At 37.3% G+C, this 17370-nt stretch overlaps 1 non-coding gene and 1 pseudogene across 1 annotated transcript; both read left to right on the top strand.

Annotated features, from left to right (window-relative positions):
• Window positions 1-999: 999 nt before the first annotated feature.
• Window positions 1000-15288, top strand: LOC115680936 (disease resistance protein RUN1-like; annotated as a pseudogene).
• A 230-nt stretch (window positions 15289-15518) lies between these two features.
• Window positions 15519-15681, top strand: LOC115669134 (U1 spliceosomal RNA). The gene has a single exon (XR_008816303.1). It is a non-coding gene; the product is annotated as a U1 spliceosomal RNA (small nuclear RNA).
• The last annotated feature ends 1689 nt before the right edge of the window (window positions 15682-17370 follow it).

Below are 17370 nucleotides of genomic sequence, written 5' to 3'. Positions count from 1 at the left end.
AATAAATAATTCTGGGATCATTCCATGATTTTTTTTTGACTGATCATTTTTACACAAGGATTTTGTAATCAAATATTGCCTGTACAGGTAGTTGAGAATATTATTAGGTAATGCTTAGGGTCATCTAGACATCTTCTCTTCTTCATACTATCCATTTATATGCAATTCAAGAAGTCACAATATTTTTTTTTTGGAATTTCTGATAGAAAAATGGTATCTCATTTATGCAGAACCTTCCTAATTCCGCAAACTATTCACCATCTATTTCTTATATCATACAGACATAAACATACATACCCATTATTTTACGAAATCCGTGCAAAGCATGGGAAGGAATATTAGTATAAATAATGATGTGATAAAAAGCGACCTGGAAAAAATTCAAAAAAAGAAAAACTCAAGAAAGATATACACACAAGATATCAATCAATTTTTTACATTTGAAAGTTTGAAAAGAATAACTTGATGACATTATATTAGTTCAAAGTAGATTCGTTTACATGAAATTGTTGGCAGGTGAGGCCAGCGTGGAATAAATAAAAGAGAAATAACAATGAACGTTTGCTTATGTCTACCTCCCATTTCCAGATTCATTTAGAATATGCTTATATTAAATCAAATTCAAATATAAAATCACATTCATAATCATTGCTAGGTCCTTTCTTCATGTATTCCACACATTTCTAGTTCCGCTCGACTCCATTATCAGATTTTAAATAAATTATCGAATTCTGATTTTCATTAATTTAATAAGAACTGCACCCGTGCCTATATTTTTAAATGAATGCGATATGCTTGTACACAAATTCTAGTTCTTTATAACCCAATTGAGAAATTAACGTACACGTCATCCGTGAGGGGATCAAAGCCAACAAGTTTGACTTGACTAGAGGGTGAGACTCACGCCCTTTATTTATCAAAAGCATCTCCAGAAAAGCATCTTCCGTTATTTATCAATCCCCTTATTCAGCAGAAAACCATCATTGTTTCCACTTCCCTCCTCAGATTGCGAAACGCAGCCTGTCTTCTTCATCTCCCACTCCACCCAAAGAGAAATGGACCTTGCTTTCCTTCCCTCTCCAAATCCACTCCTTTCTCCTTCTCCTTCCCCTCCACTTCCTTTCAACCTCCGTCCCAAGCGCTCCCGCCATGGACACCCCTTCCGAGTTCGCGTATCTTCCAATCCTGGCCCTCCATTTGGACTCCCCTGGCAGCATCTGTCCCGGTCGATTCGACGCGGCTCCCATCGGTTCTGGCTCAACTTCGGTGTCACAGTGAAGAAGGAAACTGGTTTGAACTTTGGCGTCTCAGCGTCCAATCCTTCGTTCATCTCTCCGATACCTACAGGAGAAGGTAGCGATCAATACGACGTGTTCTTGAGCTTTAGAGGCTCGGATACCCGCAAGGGTTTCACCGATCACCTCTACCATGGCCTAGTCAATGCGGGAATTGTACCGATATGCGTGTTCAGGGATGAGAACAGCATCCCCATTGGTGAGGAATTTGGTTCACAGATTCTCGATGCCATCTCACGATCTAAGATTTCGATCCCCATCATCTCCGAAAATTATGCTTCAAGCAAATGGTGCCTCCGTGAGCTCATTCGTATCATGTACTGTAAGAAGAGCATGTCACAGATGGTTTTCCCCATTTTTTACAAAGTAGTCCCGTCGGATGTGCGGTATCTAAACGGAAATTTTGGAAAGGCCTTCCATTCGCGTCTAGAGCGTTTTGATAAGAAGGATATTGAGGAAGGGCAACGAGCACTTGAAGAAGTAAGTGATCTAAATGGATGGGAATCTGAGAAAATCGCTAACGGGTACTTCACTTCCACCTGAACTTTTTTTTTTCTTTATAAGTAACTTTTCTTATTCACGCAAATGCGATGAAATATGGATGAATTACTTTCACTACAAGCTCAGAAAAGATCCCCAAAGTGTCCCAATGAACAACAAACGGTAGTACTCCCCAAGATGTCCCCTGAAAACTAAACCAACAACAACTCAAACCAAAGTATCTCATAGTGCACAAGAATTTTACAGTTGTCTCCGGTACAGACCACAAAACAAAGACACGATAACCACTCCAGCCAATAGTATCAATCACTTTACAATACCCCAAAAAGACTCCAATGCTCAGTCTTCCAAAGCTTGATCACCACAGCGCAAAATTGACCTCCGTTTGCCAACGTGGGGTTGGATCAGTTGATAAGGATCCGTCACTTGGCATTGACCATATCTAGGTTTAATTTGTCATTTTTTTTTTCGTTGTTTGACAGGCATGAGGGAGAATTGATAAAGCTTGTGGTCGAAACTGTTCTAAGCGAGTTATGGAAACATTTTCAGCTAGATGTTCCTAAGCAACTAGTTGGACTTGATGGTCATATGAAGGAAATTATGAATTGGATAGACAATCCTTCAATCAATGCCCGAATGATTGGAATTTACGGCATGGGCGGGATAGGCAAGACAACTCTTGCCAAGTGCATCTACAATCAACTTTCGGATAAATTTGTGCATGTAAGCTTTCTTCCAGATATTCGAGAAACTACCCGTCGCCACGGTATTCAGTATCTACAGAGCCAACTAATATCTGATATACTACAGAGCAAAAATGAAGTATCTAAATTTGATGATGGAATTAACATGATCAAATCTAGATTCAAGGAAAAAAGGTTCTCATTCTTTTGGATGATATAGATCACAAGGATCAACTAAATGCTTTGGCCAAAGAGCGTAACTGGTTTATTTCGGGAAGTATTATCATTGTCACAACTAGAAATAAAGCTGTTCTTGATCAATCTGAATTCGAGGTAGACAATAAGTATGAATTGAATGGAATAGATAAGGAGCATTCTTTGCTTTTATTTAGCAGGCATGCATTTCGTATGGACCATCCTCCAAGGGGGTTTAAGGATATCTCTCATAACATCATATCCACCATGAGTGGCCTTCCCTTGGCTCTTGAGGTGATAGGTTCATACTTGTATGGTAAAACAGATCGAAAAGTATGGGAAGATATGTTGAGCAAATTAAAGAAAGAGCCACATAGAGATGTTGAAGAAATATTGAAGATAAGTTATGAGGCATTAGAAAACCAACATAAGGAGATTTTTCTCGATATTGCTTGTTTTCTTATTGGCAAAGAGAGCAAATTCGCCATTTACATGTGGGAAGACTGTGGGTTTTATGCAAGTCTAGGAATTGAAGAGTTGAAGCTGAGGTGCTTAATTAAAATTGACGATGATGGTAAGTTAAGGATGCACGATCAACTAAGAGATCTTGGAAGAAACATTGTTCAACAAGAAGGACCGCTTGAGAGACGTAGTAGATTATGGCTCTCTGAGGAAGCCAACGAAGTGCTAATGGGAGAAAAGGTAACATATGGCACTACTTTTTCTTTCCCTCCCTCATATTTTCATATGTTTAATCTGATCTATTCTAATCTTTTATCTAGTATGAAGAAATGCTCCTACATGTAAGGAAAAAATTCCATTCGTGATTCATGTCCATCATAGAGTAATTGTAACAGCAAATTTTATTATACATGCAAGGATGAAAAAGCTATAAATCACGCATGGTTACTGAATAGAATGTCATTCAAATTCATTGATGTAAATTACATCTGTCGAAAATTTAATTTTAAATTTATCACTTAATTGCGATTCTACACTAAAAATCTCATTTATTAAAAGTATGTAATTTTCATATTTTGTTGAAATATTGATAATATGAAAGACTACAATAATACATAGAGATGAAGTATAAACATCAAAGATCAAAATAAATGAATTTTTCAATAAGTGCCGATCATAATAAGTAATAATTAGACAAGACATCAACATTGAAAAAAAGTGTCAAATTCACACTGACCACTTGTGTTTGCTTTCTAGTGCTGCTCCTATGATTTAAGAAACCAGTGCTTCATAGGTTATTACTCCATTTTGATTATGAAGATACCCGTTCCTCCCTCTGTTAGCTATATCGATCTTTTTTTCATTTTTCGTTCCCCTTAATAGACACGATAGTAAAATCCTCTTAAAGAATTAAATTAAGAAAATCTTTTTATTGTTTTAAGGTAGTATCAGGTTGAACTTGTTCATCTCGTGGACTAGGTTAGGTGTATGTAAAGACTGAATTTTCTTATTTCTCTTTTCTTTGTTTCTTTCATCGCCACTGCCTTTTCCTATTCACTTTTCTTACTAAACATTTCTTTCTTCTTAAACGCTACTAGCCACCCTTGCTCAAACCCTACCTCCAGATCTTGCACCCATATATTCAGCCTTCCCCCTCTCTCTTCCTCCACCCACTCACCGTCACATCACAACAGCTTCTCTCTCTCCCCCTTGTCGCCGCCCTCACCGGCACCCGATGCCTGTGCCGATGCCCCTCATGGCTGAAACAGAGAATTGTTTATACTTACTAATACAAGGAATCAAACTCAATGTCATGGGCCTAATCCACGTACACAAACACTTTCCTTAATCACTAAACCAGCTGCATAGGGTTGCCTCTCAGACATTACCGTACCCTATATTGCTTCCAGTAACTTACTTCGAATTCTGAATTTTATTGGAACTTGACCAACTAATAAATTGCAAAGAAAAAAAAAACAACTAACATGTCTCTTGGTCGCCTGACCAAACATGTCTGGGTCGCCCGCTTTGATGCAGAAGCGCACCACTACGCCGTTCAAGCGGACTGGCTAAGTCTTGCTAGAGGCCCAGCCACTAAGCAGTAGCTTTGGCTACTTGTGACCTTCGTCATGAATATATCAGTCTGTTCATCTAAACGTTATCCACATCAAGGCGGGGCTTGATTTATTTATGGTCAAGCTCGAGACACTAGTTCAATAAAAAGTTCGAATGGAATTTTGTGTTTGTGAAATCAATGCTCTAGCTTTTAAAATTTTGATACTTGAACGTCAGTGAACACTGTCGCTGATCAACCAAACTTATGGGGGAAAAATGAGAGTATTGTTGTTAAAGTCAATCGAAGCCACACAGGATTTTTTCACCATCTTCTTCTAATAATTAAATGATCTATTATAGTAGGCAAGTGAAACAGTATGTTTTGACTTATAAGATGCAAAAAGAAACGGTAGAAAAAAGGAAGTATATTACTTCAGAAACTTTCATATGACAGATTTGCCAAAAGATATTTCCCAGCAACCTATTGTTCCATATGTTAGAAACCTTAATATAACCATAATACCATGAAAGGAACTTAAGGAGTTCACTATTAGTTGGTCTTGCCAAAATTCAAAATACTATTCGAATTCTAAAAGGTGTATTGCTAAGGAATGTCATCACGTCACTTTTTACACATAATTTACAAGAATAGTATTAGTTCTTCGAAAGTAATGATTAAACACTTTACAAGAATAGTTGATGAACTGAAAATCGTTTGCTTTTTTAATTACTTAACAAGTGACCCATGGGCACTTTTTAACAAATTCTTTGAAAAATTATGAAAAATTTGAATGAAATTTACAAGTCAACATTTATATGTTTTAAAGTTTTCATGTAATTCGTCATGGCTAAAAGTCAAAGCGCATATAAAAGCAAAAGATAAAATATTGAGGTATGTTTGCCATAGGTTTTCTAAAGAAAGAAGTATTTTTCTTTTTTACTTTCACGTCAAAACTTGAAATATTGCCCAAATTTCAAAAGATTATAAAAAAGTTAAATGCGAGCTTACGTGTCAACATTTATATAGGACAAGGATAGAAAGATGACAATTCGAGCAGGTCCAAGATTTAAAAAAGCAAAGACTAAAAAATTAAAAGCCAATTTAGACACTTGATTAATTGATTTGATATACAGGGAACTGAAAGGACCCAGGCAATTTGTCTCGCAACCGGCGATGGCGTTCTCACAAGTAAACGGTTTAAAAACTTACAGAGCTTAAGATACCTTCATTTGGAGCGGGTGGCTTTAATTGGAGACTTTAATAAATTGCTTTCTGAATTAAGATGGCTTCACTGGCTTGGCATTGAAGAGATATTCGCAACATTTAACAAAGGGTCTTTTTGGCCAACCAATTTGCATCTACCGAAATTAGTGGTGCTACAGTTGTCAAACAACAAGATCACAGAGAATTGGAGAGGATGGAGTTCAATAATGGTAAGATGAAAAAAAGACAACCCTTTGTGATTTTTTGTTTATTTTATCTTGACAATCAAATCAATTTTTTATAGCTTATTCTCCTTTTTATAGGCAGCAAAGCGGGTGAAAGTTCTCGACCTTTCAAAGTGCGATTTAAGATGTACTCCTAATCTCTCAGCTTTTATAGAGTTGGAGATTCTCATTTTGAAAGAATGTTATGGACTCAAGCAACTCCACCCTTCTATTGGCAAACTCAAGAGCCTCGTTTCCTTGGACTTGACCAGTTGTATAAGTCTCGAGGAGCTACCAGGAGAAGTGAGCGAACTAGAAGAACTAAAAGAACTAATTTTAGATCGTGCTAATATTGAACAAATTCCTAAGTCAATCGGATCTCTAAAAAAGCTAGTGAAACTGAGTGCCTATAACTGTGAGTGGTTGAGAGAAGTCCCCAGCTCAATTGGGAATCTTTCTTCTCTCCAACACCTTGACTTAGAGGGTTGTAACTCATTAGGAGAACTCCCCAGCTCAATTGGGAATCTTTCTTCTCTCAAACACCTTGACCTAAGGAATTGTCGATCATTGAAAGAACTCCCTAGCTCAATTGGGAATCTCTCTTCTCTCTAACACCTTGACCTAAGTGATTGTCGGTCATTGGGAGAACTCCCTAGCTCAATTGGGAATCTCTCTTCTCTCCAACACCTTGACCTAAGGGATTGTCGGTCATTGGGAGAAATCCCTAGCTCAATTGGAAATCTCTCTTTTCTCCAACACATTGACCTCAGGGATTGTCGGGCATTGAGAGAACTCCCTAGCTCAATTGGGACTCTTTCTTCTCTCCAACACCTTGATCTATGGAGGTGTTGGTCATTGAGAGAAATCCCTAGCTCAATTGGGGATTTACAGAACCTGCAATATCTGGACATTAGTTATTTACTTATTACAAGATTGCCCAGTGCTATTTGTAGGTTGAAAAACCTGCGGAGGCTAAGTCTCAAATATTGCCGTAGTCTGAAAATGAAAATTCCAAGTGAAATTGGTGACTTGTCTTCACTCGAGATTCTTGAAATCACTCATGCTTCGATATATGACCTGCCAGAAAGCATCCAGAATCTTTCTTCTCTCCAACGCCTCAACCTATGGAACTGCCACAAACTCCGATCGCCGCTAGATTTGTCGGGATGTGAGAAGTTACAATATCTAGTGTTACGAGACTGCCACAGTCTAACTCAGATTCGGGGATTGGAAAAGTTGGAGTTATTTTATTTAGATGTTTCTGGGTGCCCATTTGAACCAGAAATGACCCCGAATCAATCTAAAACACTAATGGTCAGGTATCATGAAACACTAAGAAAATATGATTTTTATTGATGTGATAAATCCTATACAATGTTACAAGGGGGAGACGGGTCATGTTTCCACAAAAAAGGTAAATAAACACCAACTATCTTTGTTCTTCTTAGATTCATGACTTACTTTTCATCACTTTCTTCTTTTGACAAGAAGGTTTTCTTTAACAGGATCTGCTGCTTTCCTAAATTGCTAGTCTTACATAACTGAAGGAATGGGGGTGTTGGTCGAAGAAACTGAAATGACGCTTCAGCCAAGATCAAAATGTAGGCCCAATTGTGGGTCTACGTATAATAAAAGGCATTGGTCATCTAGTAAGATTCTTCATCACTTCATGGCCAGCGTAAGCGAATAAAGTAATACTTTTCTTGAAGTTATATATTTTCAGAATGATTTGCTCTACACTGGGTATTCATTTGATTGATTTTGGAAACTCTGGATTTGCCCACTTATTCTTGCTTTTGATTGCGTTGGAGCAATGTTTTTGCGTTTGTCCTTCCAATGGCTGCTTTTGCATACTGCAAACAGATAAGCAGCTTGTGAGGCTACGAAGAAAACATCAACATTGGTAAACAAGAATTACATTGTGATTTACAGCTTCCCTCCCGGGAAACCCAGGATTTGAAATTTTCGTCTTGAGGCTAATGATCTTCTGCTACTTAATATTGTAAACTGCACCCAGAGTCCATTGTTCGCTTTGTCCAAATTCAGTATTTTCTTTGAAAAAAGTCCTTGGCCATTTTGAATTCCTTTGAGTTCTTTTGTGCGTCAAATTTGACTAATGGCAGAAATCCAGTTTAGAACAAAGACCTTTTGATTTTCCATGATTTTTCCATGATGATCGAGAGCCCTGTCAAGTTTCTTATTGTTCCTTTATTGTTCCTCTTGAACCTTCGAAGATGAGCATGACTTCCCAGTAAGTATGAAAACCTGAGCTAAAATAAAAATAAAGGCTCAATTTTTCTGGTTCGCGATAAATAGAATGAAAAGTAGTTTTGGCTAGTCTGTCGTATATGATTGCAGACTGCTTTTTATAACGAGCAGTCAAACTGTTGGTTTGAATTAGTATCAAGCAAGGTAAACTGGTTCTGCTTGCTACTTTTGTGACAGATCTTGGTGGTCTAGAAATGATCAAGGCTTACTTTTGGACTTCAATTCAACGAGTTGTATCGATGACCTTTTGCATAATTGGGAGGATTTTTCGTCCGTTCTGTGAAACAAGCTAGTGTGAGGAGCTCGAAAATTTTCTAATTAGTTGGCATCCCGTTTGATCCCATTGTCATCATGGAATTGTGTTATCACATATTTGGGTTGAGCTAAATAGGCGGAGGAACTTTAAATTCCATACCAGAGACCGATCAAAAATAAGAAGAGGAATTTCACAGAGGGAGCATGAACAACAGCTGAGGGCCATCTTGCATGCCAACCTTGAAGAGGCTCGTGGGCCAACTGGAGTGTCCTAAAGAAGTTTTGATGCTTATGAATATCCAAACGCTGGATCTGGTCTCAACATCACATACTTGAATAATTGTAAATATAGTTTTTCAATTGTCTGCTTTTTGTATGCTTATATGGTTCTACCTCTCTGTTGATCAAATACGTACCTGCTGATTTTTCTGTATGTTACCCTACTGCAGAGTTGTTTGATGCAGTTGCCTTCCAATGACATCTCCCTCAAACTGGATGAGGCTATGCAAAGGGAGGTATGCACTGCCCAGTCATACCATGACTATGAAAGACTAGTGTGCATATGCTATATGAGCTGTGGATTTTCACCTAAACATCCATATACAAGGATGCACGATGACAATCTCCTCCATTTTCTATCAGGCTATTATCTAATGTTGTCATATAGGTTTCTGATTTGATGAGCTTAGTTCTCATGTATGTGGCGTTGGATTTGTAAAGTTATAATTTGCCTCCTTCCATACCAGCCTATATTGCTGATTTTGCTAACTGGATATTGTGAAAAACAAAGTAACATGTACATCTCTGTTCTGTAGTTTAGGCACTTCACCATTGCAGCACATCGGTTCTGTTCCTAAACACAAACAAGGAAGGTGGTGCTAATTGCTTACTAGTCCATAGTCTGTTGTTTTCTTTTCTTTAGCTAGCTAATGAAGTCTCTGTTGATAGCGATCCAACTGCAAACTAATCAGAGACAACTGGAATTTGTGGCAAAATAATGTCCCCGGAAGTTTCATTGGAGAGGAGACTCATAGATCCACACAATCTGGACCAGGAAAATATAATGTTATTTGCATTGATGGACTCTAAAGTCCATGCTTACAGCTTTCAGCTAATTTTAGAATTTTCATAGGAAATTTAACTAAAAAACAGATAGAACTAATTAAGGATTAATGCAGTCCAATCATCTCTCGTTGAGATGATTGCGGAGTGCAACACAGTCCCTCTCAACCATCTCGTGATACATGCATCGGCCTCATTTTCTGACCATCTTTAACTAGTGCTCGGGTGGAGAGTGCCCCTTCTCATTCATTTCTTGAAGCGGCTCGTACGCTTCACTTATTCAGTTGGCTTTACATAGCCCTCCAATCATAGCAGCGTCACAGCATCATGTTGCAAATCTTTCTCAGGCAAAGAATTGAAGAGTTCTATAGCATTTTCAAGTTCCCCCTCGTCACTCAAGCCGCTAATACGGATGTTGTCGTGGATGATATGGACATTGCCATCTTCCATTTGTCTATACGAAGCCATTGCCTTGTCAACCTGCCGACATTTGCAAAAACCCATCTGACATTATTGTGGCCCATTTACATGTTGGCCGCAAGCTAGCAATTTGTGAAACGCTGGTGTGCCACCCCAGGCTTTCCAATGAGAGAAAAACCACCCATCAAACAGCTAGAGATGGCAACATCGGGGACTAATCTTTTCGCTAACATTTCCCTAAGGAAACTCGATGCCTGATCAACTCTTCTAACCGAAAATTCCCATGAATCAACGTTAGATAGTTCACGAACGAAGGAGAAAAAGTCGGTGCGATCATCATAATGTTACCATTTGAGTTTGACTATGCAAGATAAGCCAAGCCATGAATCAAGAAATTATAAGTGAACATTTGGGCGACTTCCCGGGCTAGTCATAAATTATAATGTTAAGCAGCTGTTTTACAAAATGCGCCACATTATGAGAGGATGAAGCTAAGCAGTTCAACCAGTTCCCTGATAGAGTGTAGGTTCAAGTTCTACTCATGTCATCCTCGAGTTTCAAAATTTTAGCTAGACCCATAATAGCTTAGAACTTTTGCAATCAAGTATTTCTACAAATATTTAAAAGTTCTTCTACATTTTAGAGATAGTCAAGAAATCTACATGCTAATGTTAAGTTAAAGGCCAAGAATGTGCATATGATACAAATAATTTAAGATAATAGGGGAAATTTGTAGAAATTTCTGAAATTAATGGCTATATAATGTAATTAGCAGATGCAAAATACTAGGGGTCTGCAAAATAGACCGCTCGAACCGGGAACCGCCCGGACCGGTTTGGTCCGGTTCCGATTCCTAAAAGTGGAACCGGTATCCAGGCGGTCCAGTTCTCTGTTCCCGGTTTCAAAGGAAACCGAGCCAGACTGACTACATATACTTTTTAAAAAAAAAATTATTGAGTTGTATAGACAATGATGTTGAAAATCTGAATAGGATAGGCAGCAAAAGCAGAATTCATTTGAGGGGATTAGTATGAGGTTATGTTCACTTGTGAAGATTAGTCCCCCACTTTGAAACTTTGAGGTTACTTTATCCTAAAAATTCTTGTAATGTAATGAATGAAGTAGTGGAAAAAAAAAAAAAGTGACCGGTTCCATTGGACCGGACCGGATCGGGAACCATTCATCCCTACAAAACACGAATGCAAAAAGATCAGGGAAGAAAAACACTACACCCAAAACAGTATACGAGAATTATCTAGAGCCTACTTTTGAGGCGCGTGCGAGGCACATGCCCATAATCTGATAACTTATAAGAATGACGTGGTGGTGGAACAAACAAATTTTTGAGAAAATGCATTAACCGGTTGTTGACCGATGGTCATCTGACTGATAATACACACGGTACAATGTATATCATGAAAATGAATACTTTCACATATGTTCCTTAGCAATAGTCGTGTCGATCAACATTAACGATATGTGTAATACGAGTCTACCCTCACTTTTAACACTTTTTATTTTATTAAAATTTCCGAATTTGACTTTTCTTTATTGTGAAACACCCGGAATCTTTACACTTGAATAAGAAAAAGATATGTGTGAATCGCGGTTCAAAATAAATATAATGATATGTTTCAATCTCAAATTTTTATCTGACTTTTATGCAGATGTGATTACATTAGAAAAATTCATAATTCTGTACTGGAACAAAATGGACGGAATCGTTAATTAATTAATCCAAATTACTAGTTAGTTTAACAATCTCTAGCATCTTAAATGTGAATTTATAATTTCGAATCTCTCCAATCAATTGTCATGAGCGTTGTGTGGAGAAGTCTTTAAGGCTGCGCATGACAACTTGCCAAACAGTGTTTGATTCTGTTCTTTTGTTCCCAGAATCAGTTTGGGAACAAAAATGCGTTTGTTTAATTTTTTGATTCTGGGCACAATTTTGTCAAAAATTGTTCCCAGAATCAGTTTTGGAGCAGAATCAAGAATAAAAAAAAAGTAGCTTCTTGATTCTGGGAACAATTTTGAGAATCAATTTTTTTTTTCTTCTTCCTTTTCTTGGTTTTTAATTTAGCTTTTAATGTCCGGCCCGAGGACCGCCCTCGCCGGATCTAACGAGAATAAAATATTTTAATAAAAAATATTATTAATAAAAAATATTTTACCAGCCATGGCCATAAAAAAGAAAAAAAATATTTTAATAAAAAAAATTATTAATAAAAAAAATATTTTACCTGCCATGGCCGGTGACCAGGCCATGGCAAAAAAAAAGAAAAAAAAATATTTTTAATAAAAATATTTTAATAAAAAATATTATTAATAAAAATATTTTAATAAAAAATATTATTAATAAAAAAAATATTTTACCGGCCATGGCCAGCGACCAGGCCATGGCAAAAAAAATAAAAATGTATATTTTTAATAAAAATATTTTAATAAAAAAAATATTTTACAGGCCATGGCCAGCGATCAGGCCATGGCCAAAAAAAAGAAAAAAATATATTTTACCATCCATGGCCGGTGACCAGGCGATGGCAAAAAAAAATAAAAATATATATTTTTAATAAAAAATATTTTACCGGCCATGGCAAAAAAAAATAAAAATGTATATTTTTAATAAAAAATATTATTAATAAAAAAATTATTTTACCTGCCATGGCCGGCGACCAAACCATGGCCCAAAAAAATAAAAATGTATATTTTAAATAAAAAATATTATTAATAAAAAAAATATTTTACCGGCCATGGCCGGCAACCAGGCCATGGCCAAAAAAAATAAAATATATATTTTTAATAAAAATATTTTAATAAAAAATATTATTAATAAAAAAAATATTTTACCGGCCATGGCCGGCAACCAGGCCATGGCCAAAAAAAATAAAAATATATATTTTTAATAAAAATATTTTAATATTATTAATAAAAAAAATATTTTACCGGTCATGGCCGACGACCAGGCCATGGCCAAAAAAAAGAAAAAATACTTTTAATAAAAATATTATTAATAAAAAATATTTTACCGGTCATAGCCGGCGAGCAAGCTATGGCCAAGAAGGAGGAAAAGAAAAAAAGAAAAGAAAAAAAAGAAAGAAATATTAAAATATTTAAAAATATTATTAATAAAAAGAAATTTTGTGGCGTTACCAAACGCATTTCTGTTCTTTTTCTATTCCAGGGATGGAATTTTGGGCCGTTAACAAACGCCTTAAAATGCTCAGAATCAATTCCGGGCACAGAATAAAAAAGAATCATTTCTGAGCAGAATCTGTTTCCGAGCACAGAATCGTTGTCATACGCAGTTAGTGTGCTGCTACGACACCGCATAACCCGAAAAACAAAAATTAAACAAATGAATTCTATGATTATATAACATACGGAAGGAATAACATCAATTCACACCAGACAAAGATAAGATATTTTACAGCAATGCAAAGAGGAAATAGATTGACTCCATTTGTTTCGCGGAAGATAACTGATTTGGAAAGTATTTTCTTAAAAACGATCGCATGTATTGCATACAAAAATGAACAAACGAAAAATATTTCATTGTCCATGAAAATTTTGAAATATAAATTGTTGTCGATAATGAAAATATTTCTCGTAAAATAATTATTTCAACCAAGACAAAGCGATTTTGTTTTGGAAAATATCTTTCAAATCATCCATTTTTCGCGAAACAAATGGAGTGTGAATATAAATTGTTTTTCGCATTTCTTGGCTGAGTTATACACATAATGTTGTTCGTATTCTTTCTAATATTTAGTAGATTTATAATTATAATTGGTAGATTTATCAGGCTATAGAAACAAAAATTCACAGAAAAACCGATTCTACTCCTCAAGAGGTGATCTTTATTGTATTTTAAGCACTTGAAATGGTAAAATCCACGAGGAAGCGTACAGACTGAAAAAAGATGGGACACTAACTATGGTAAAATTGATGTTTGCATAGACTTTTGTATTGGTCGGTCTTTAAGAATATGTGAAAAATCGGGGGCATACCGGTCGTATGATCTGCAGTTTTCCTTTTTATTTTGCATTTGAAGTAGCTACTCTTTGTAGGGCAATCATTTTGAATTTTTAGAAGGTATTTACCTGCATTTACATTAACATAGATTGCTCGTTGCTTCCAAGTTACAACCATATACGTTGGACTGGCCGTAATCACCAGAGTACAATCTATATTTGAGTTTTCAGTTAATGCTTTGACGCCGACTGTGTTCAGACCGTGCTAAGTCTTATCTGATGCTAGTAATCCTCTTCCTTTGCACAGCAAAATCCAGCGACTACTTGATTTCTTAATCTAAACATGAGGAAACCGGCGCAATTCGGTTGTCAAAACCAACTACTTACTGAATAAAATTGAAGAAGGCTTTGAGAATTAAAGAACATGGTAAGTACATCTGTATTTTTCTGTTCAGACACGCCTATGTTAGTGTGTAATAAAAGTCCCACATTGACATAACGGTGAAGAGAAAGAAGGGTGATTGAATCTCGTGAGAAAGTGCGGAAGAAGGTTTGCTGACACCGTGATGATTCTTGGTCCTGACAGGCCAAATCCCTTGAAATAGATTTGGAAGGAGATTGGGTTTGCCATATGGTTGAGGAGGAGCTGATTCCAAATTTGAGCTGAGTTGCAATCATTTGGTCCTTCTGCAGAAACGGCGCTGAGTGTAATTAAAGATTTTCAAAAGGGTTTCTGGAGAAAGTTTTGGGAAAGCAAAGAAATCAGGTTGCCTTTTGGATTTTGGTTGAGGCCTGAAGTGACTGCGTCCGCGTTGAGCGAGCACTGTCGAATTGCAAATTTTGGATCCAATCTCAGGTTGTTCTGCAAATGTTGTGGAAATTGATCCTGGTGCTCGAGATTGCGGATGGGTTCTTGGTCTAAGATATGGAAGTAAAAGCGTGTTGTTTATCTGTTTTGGTGGGGTCTTAGATTGCTCAGAGCAGCAATGGATGCTATATGCTTCTGATTCAGAGAAAAGAGAACTGCAGATTGTAGTTATGTGCTATGATGCCCCTGAGAAAAATGGATCAGAAGAAGGATCCGCCGAAGCAATTGTCAGTGAAAAATCCAAAAACAAGAGAGGATATTGTCGACATCCGTTGTGCGGAAAGATCGATCAGCAGCGACAGTGCAAACTTGTAGCGGACTAGAGCAAAATCCTGGGATACCTGAAAGTTGTGACTTCAAGGAAGATTACACTGACTATCTGGATCTTGTACCGAATGTGTATATTCGGTGTTGCTAGGTGGTGACTTATATTTTAATATGCAATATGGTAAGTACCTAAGCAGCATTAAACTAGCAAGTCCCACATTGACATGACAGTGAAGAGAGAGAAGGAAGAGAGAGAATTAGATGCAGCCTCATGATCATTTGCAACATACTTACCTGGACGGGGTCGATGGGCGATCAAGAAAGCCCATGGCCTAGGTTGGTGATCTCCATTGCACTCTTGGAGGGGCGCCCGCCTAAGGTCAGCCCAAGTTGGTTGAGCCTACGTCATAATTTGTGACAGCGGGGGCCTGCGTTCGCGCGGCCCCTACCAATTCATAGTCCAAAAATGTAGCTTTTGAAATGTATAGCCTAGTTAACTGCTTGTTCAATTCGACAAAGCTTTTTAAACACAACAAAGTCAGCAGAATCTGAAATGGTTGAATGATTGCATCAGTTTCTTAGCAGCAGTGTCAATAATTCAGAATATCAACTCGCGATACACACCAATTCTGCCTAGACTAAGTAAATGATCGTGGCCGGTTATTGGAACAGATTACTTCCTCTAATGCAATGCATCTATTCGGTTTCTTATTTCCATTAACAGTCCGGCTAACATCTTCTTTGGTTCCGATTCTATATAGACATAATGCTAGGAGCGAGAGATCAGATCATATTCTGGAATTCAAGTTTGGGACAAGCTTTCTGAGTCTAACTTGAGTCCTGTATGTATGGAAGAAATACAATGATCAAACGGGGCAAGTCCCTGAACAAAATAAAGGTATACACCGTTAATTAAGGCCCATGTCCTAGATCGACAGCCTCTGGGGTGGCGCATTGGCTAAGGTCTGCTTGTTGAAGTGGAGCTTGAGTCATGATTTGTGGTAGCGGGGGCCTTTGTTCGCGCATTGGCTAACTCAACTTCAAAATGGTCATATGCAAGACCCATTTCGCTTGCTGTTTGTATTAGGTGATTTTGCTACCACAAAATTTAGATGGATTGTTTATTCCATTGTGCAAAAAAGTTTAGTTTGAGAAATTGTCGTGCCACGGCGAGAGTGAAATTTTGTGAGTTAATGGCTTGATTGTGCAACGTCCATAAGAATGACTCAAACATTGTTTAAAGTGACGGCAATGGCCTCCGCTCGTGCCAATATCAAGCCAGAGTTGGTTCTCAAGACATATTCTTTATGCAGCTGGGTCGTGGAAGATTGTAACCTCGTGCTAACATTATGTCTTGGTCAAGAAGTTGCTCCAGTTTGTGCGGCGGACAGTAGCCTAAGGACTTAGAGCCTGATGAAGTTGTGGAACAAGATATACGGACCAGGGTGTAATTATAATTGGTAGATTTTCCAGGCTATAGAAACAGAAATTCAGAGAGAAACCAATTCTACTCCTCAAGAGTTGATCTTGTGGAGAGGTTGTAGTGGTAAAATCCACGAGGAAGTGTACAGACCGAAAAAAGAAGCGACAGTAATTGTACTGAAACCGATATCTGCTATAGACATTTGTATTGGTCAGCCTATAAGAATATGCGAAAATCTAGGGCATACAGGTTGTATAATTGATAGATTTTCGTTTTATTTTGCATTTGAAGTAACAACTCTTTCTAGGACAATTATTTTGAGTTATTTTCCTGCATTTACAATAACATCAATTGATTATTGCTTTCGAGTTTCAACTATGTACATTGGCCTGACCATAATCACAAGATTACAATCCATATTTGAGTTTTCAGTTGATGCTTTGATGCCAACAGCATTCAGGGTCTTCGGACCATGCTAACTCTTATATGATGCTTTTATTCCTTTTGATTTCCATAAGCAAAAAATAGTGACTACTTGACTTCTTAACTAAACATGAGAATCCGACCACGAAAAAAAACCTAAACATGAGAAAACCGGCGCAATTGGTTTTGTCAAAATTAACTGCTTACTGAATAAACTTGAGGAAGGCTTTGAGAATTAAAGAACATAGGTACATCTGCATTTTTCTGTTAAGACATGCCTATGTGAGTGCGT

The sequence above is a fragment of the Syzygium oleosum genome, unplaced genomic scaffold, assembly GCF_021117445.2.
Source record: "Syzygium oleosum isolate NSW1041296 unplaced genomic scaffold, Sole_v2.1 Sole_v2.03, whole genome shotgun sequence".
NCBI lineage: Eukaryota > Viridiplantae > Streptophyta > Magnoliopsida > Myrtales > Myrtaceae > Syzygium > Syzygium oleosum.
The sequence above is the reverse complement of the archived record's forward strand: the minus strand, read 5'-3'. Positions and strand labels throughout refer to the sequence as shown.